The following is a 4797-nucleotide window of genomic DNA, read 5'->3' on the forward strand; positions in this document are numbered from 1 at the left end:
CTTACATAGTATGATTTTCATTTGTTGACTTGAGCTTTTTCATCAGTTTGGCCAGGGGCTAATCAATCTTGTTTACATATAGTGAAAAAATACTTTATTTGATCAATTTTTAAAAATTATTATTATTTTTAATTTCCAACTCATTGCTTTCTTCTCTGCTCTTGATTATTCCTTTCCATCTGGAACTTTTGGACTTTGATTGTTCTTATTTTTACAGTGTCTTCAGGTGGATGGTTAAGTCATTAACATGCTATGTCTGACTTGGTAAAGTAGGCTTTTAGTGCTATAAGCTTCTCTTTTATAACTGCTTCCATTGTATGTTGCTCTTAGTATGTTGTATTTTCATTATCATTCAGTTCTAGAAAATTATGAATTTCCTTTTTGATTTCTGTGATAACCCATTCATTGTTTAATATCAAGTTATTTATTTTCCAGGACTTGGTGTATTTTTTTTTTAATTCTCTTTTGGTTTCTATTTTTATTGCACAGTGGTCAAATTAACGCACAGAATTATGACAATTTTCTGAATTTGTGGAGACATGCTTTATGACCTAATATATGATTTATTTTAGATAATGTTCTATGAACTGCTGAGAAGAATGTATATTCTGTGGAGTTAGGGTAGAATGTTCGGTAGATGTCTATTAACTCCGGTTGATCTATGGTGTTTGGCTCCATCATTTCTCTTTTAATTTTCTGCTTGGGATGTCTGTCTATTGACAATAGTTGAATATTGAAGTCTCCTACTTTCATTGTATTGGGATATATTTCTGGTTTCTTGTTTAGTAGATTTCATTTTATAAAATTGGTGCTCCAATGCTTGGTGCATATTAGTTTATGATTGTAAAGACTTCTTTTTGGATTGTTCCCTTCATGAGTAAGAAGTGTCTTTCTTTAGCTCTTTTTATTAGTTTTAATTTAAAGTCTATTTTATCAGATATTAGTATAGCTACACCTGCTTCTTTTTTTCTTCCATTGGCTTGGAAAATCATTTTTCTACTTTTACCATAAGAAAGTGCCTATCTTTGATCATAAAATTGGTTTCTTGTGGATAGCAAATGGAAGGATCCATTTTTTCTGATCCAACCTGTTAGCCTGTGTCTTTTGATTGAGGAGTTGAGTCCATTAATATTCAGACTTATAACTGGTAGGCTCAAGTTAATCACTGTTATGTTGAAGGCTTTGTGGAGCTTAGTGTTTTCTTAAACTTTGCATGTTTGAATGTCTGTTCAAGATTTGTTTGTTACATTTCCCCTCTTTTGGCCTCTTGAGCATGTTTGTTTCTTCTTTGTGGAGTATTATCTTCATTATTCTCAGCAGAATTGACATTTTTCTCATATGAACATTTTAAACCATCTACTATAAGTGATAATTTTTCTGGGTATAGTGCTGTGGGTTGGTAGCCATGGTATCATGCTCTCTGTATGCCCACTTCTGGACTTATTTTTCTTTTTTTGCTGTAGGACTGCCTTCCCAGGAGATCTCCTGATGCTGTTTGAGTCAAAGCTGGTGGGAGTCCTTCCCAAGCAGGGCTGCAAGCTCCCAACTGTGGTAGATTGCTGTCTGTATTCCTCTGGAACTGATCTTGCTGAAAGTGTGGTTACTTGGTGTTCCTTGCTCACTCTAACTTCTGTACAGAGGGATGGCCAAGGCAAATAATTCTTTATGTACTTTCCCTTTTTGGTAGAAGAGTATGTTTTGTATTATTTTGGATCTTTTCCCCCTAGCTTTTTCTTTTCTTCTTTTGCATGTTTCCTATTCTGCTATCTTCACCAGCTCTCACCTATTACATCTAATTTCAAAGTGTTTTTCTCTGCATTTAAGCAAATACTGCAAAATTTTGAACTGCTCTCTTTCTGAAAATCTACTCTTGCATCTTATAGTAGCCAATCTTTAGGGATTAAATAACCCTTGTTGAGGAATCATGGTGAGCCCTGTAAGGCAGCTATCTCAAGTAGTAGTAGTTAGCTTAGGGAAAAGGGAAAAAATAAATTCTGTTTAAAGAAGAGATCCAAATGGGGTGAAATATGTGAAGTCAGTTTTCTTGGAATACTGTAAGTGAATGGGGGCAGGCAGCAATTTCAAGAAGTGATAAGAGATCACAGGAGTTTATCCTTGAACAGAAAAGAAGTTGTCAGAAAATTTTATGCATGAAGTGGAGAACATATTGTCTTCTATGTTTTCAAGACACAGGGCTATGATTGACACATTTGAGGGACAGTGATTGGCACATACCCCTTTCTGCTAGGCCTGCCTCAGTCTGGCCTGGTTTCTGCTGTCTCTCCTCTATAATACTCCATTATGGACTTTTGGAAGGAAAGCACTGTAACATATTCCTTGGTAAAGAAATCTGTGATCAGAGGAATCCCAGGGAGTGTTGGGGTATAAATATTCTCCCTGGACTTCTAGTGTGTTTTGCCAGCTTCTCCTAATCGCTACTTCTGCAGTGGCTCACTCAGGGTGTCTCAGTTCCCATGAAGGTAGGGACATGTGACAGCAAGAACCAACCTCTTCCTTTCCTACACCTCCCCATCTGATGAGGGATGGAAGCCTCCCAGGTCTAGATCAGCTCCCCAGAGATGGTTGTTGGTCCCCTTACTCTGGTTAATGCTCTTAGACGTGACTATTGGGCCTCCATGTCCCCTCCCTTTGGGTAATGCTACCTCATCCTTGGTTTTAGAAACTGAGTGCCTGGTGGTCAGTGCTATAGAAACCACCCCTTCTTCTACACAGTAATCTAATGAGAGAAAAATAGCACTCAACTTTCAGCAAGGAGAACAATCAGCTTTCAAGACTGTAAATGATTTTTACATAATCAAGCATCCAGTAAAATATGAATTCAAGACTTTTGTCTTGAGCCTATCAGAATGTAAACTCTTTGCTTCATTCTCTATGCTTCTAAGCAATTTGATGGTCCAGATTTCCTTCTTGCTATCTTGAATTCTTGGATTGATCACCAGTTCCACAGGAGTCTTTTCCTTTCACTATTCCTCCTACCTCTGACGACTCCTAAATATGTGCTTTTGCTCTAGTCTTCATAGCTTGACTTTGTTTTTTTTTTTCTTTCTCCTGAGTTCATTCTTTATTAGGGATAATGTTAAGAAAGTCACATAAAATTTACATTTTGGTAGTATTTGCAAAATATTTCAAGTATACTTTGAAGTATAAATTTGAGTTTTGACATGTACAGTTAAATTTTTTCAAAGTAGACATTACACTATCTCATAAGATATCCTGAAAACACCTTATGTTTTTAAATTGAGCTATGATCATGTTTTTTTTTGTACAAATTCTTTTTTTATAATTTATTTATGTTTTTGTTAATTAGTTTTGTACTTAGTGAATACAGTCAAGTTGGTATCATTGTTAGGCTCATCCATGTCCTACACCCTTCCCCTGGTCCCTCCTTGTTGAGGTATATGGGTCATGCATTGTGGAGTTGGCCCACAGTTATGGGTAGAAGAAATGGTTCTGTGTATCAAGACCCAACATGTGGCTCTCACATTCTTTCTGCCCCCTCTTCCTCAAAATTTCCCTGAGCCATGTTGGGTTCAGTTTTGGTCTGCTTCAGTAATGAGGTGTTGGGGGCCTGTGGGTCTCTGGATATCTGATTTGTAGGAGTTGCTTGTTCTCTGTGTTGATCTCCTTCACCCTTGTCATAGCTTGACTTTGACTCCATGACTTTGGGAATTTCTTTAATTCCCTTCTTGCTGTGTTGGCCCTTGTAGGCAATTGCCAGCTTGGTAAATTCAGAACCTGCCACTTTCTGCACTCAAGATTCAAGGTCTCCAGCCCATCTCTATTGACTTCTTAAAAAAGTTTTCATTTTTAATGAAATGACTTTGGAAATAATGTACATTTCCGTGACACCAACACTATAGTTTTTAGAGACACAGTAAGATACACAGAATTACATCTGTAATTACTAGGAATGCCAACTTTTCAAGAAGTAATTTTTGTTACATGACAAACAAGATTAAGAAAGCAGCTATTAGACAAGAGACCCATAGCTTCAGACAAGGCAAATCTCAGGACAGCATATGAGACCAGCTGCTTCTTCAGTGAACGGTTTGTGGTATAACTAATGATAAGACTGCCAAAGACTATTCCAATATCAGCACCATAACCAGCAACTCCTACTTTGCAACCTTCTGCACCAATAAATTTGGCACTGGTATCAATGTCTCTAGTGATTGCACTGGTCTGAAAATCCCTTCCCACAAGCTGACGCACACTATTCTGTGTCCCCTTAAATACTGTAGAGCCCTCTCCAGTTCTAGCCTCTGGTTGACATAACACTGATGCAGAAATTGGTCTATATGCAAGTTTGGATCCAGCTCAGACCACAGCAGGGGTGAGGTGAGTTTGGCACAAATGAACATATTGGCAGAAACTGTGAGATCTGGGTGACAGACTATGTGAGCTACTCTCCTCCGGGAGGCGGCAGCACAGAACAAAACAGTAGGGCTAGGCATGCAAGCTCAGTCTGGCTCCTATCCATGCCACAGCACCTGGATGCCATAGGCAGGCAGTCCTCTTATGACTTTTGAAGAATACCTTGAAGATGAGTCCTGAGATTAGACCCAAGTCAGAAGGTGTAGACTAGTCTTATTCTTAACTGGTAACTATCTGAGAGGACCATCTGGAATCCAAGAGATAAGTTTACATTGTTATTGCCCAAATGTAGCAAGTTGGCACAGATTCTGAGATATGGGCTTCTTTAATTGCAAATCTCTGTACATTTTGAAGAGCAAAACTGATTGAAACAGTTCCTGATTGTTTACCATACATGGTGCT

At 38.0% G+C, this 4797-nt stretch overlaps 1 pseudogene; it reads right to left on the minus strand.

Annotated features, from left to right (window-relative positions):
• Positions 1 to 3959: 3959 nt before the first annotated feature.
• On the minus strand, positions 3960 to 4382 carry LOC101603413 (annotated as a pseudogene).
• Positions 4383 to 4797: the final 415 nt, after the last annotated feature.

Source organism: Jaculus jaculus, chromosome 5 (assembly GCF_020740685.1).
Source record: "Jaculus jaculus isolate mJacJac1 chromosome 5, mJacJac1.mat.Y.cur, whole genome shotgun sequence".
Taxonomy (NCBI): Eukaryota; Metazoa; Chordata; class Mammalia; order Rodentia; family Dipodidae; genus Jaculus; species Jaculus jaculus.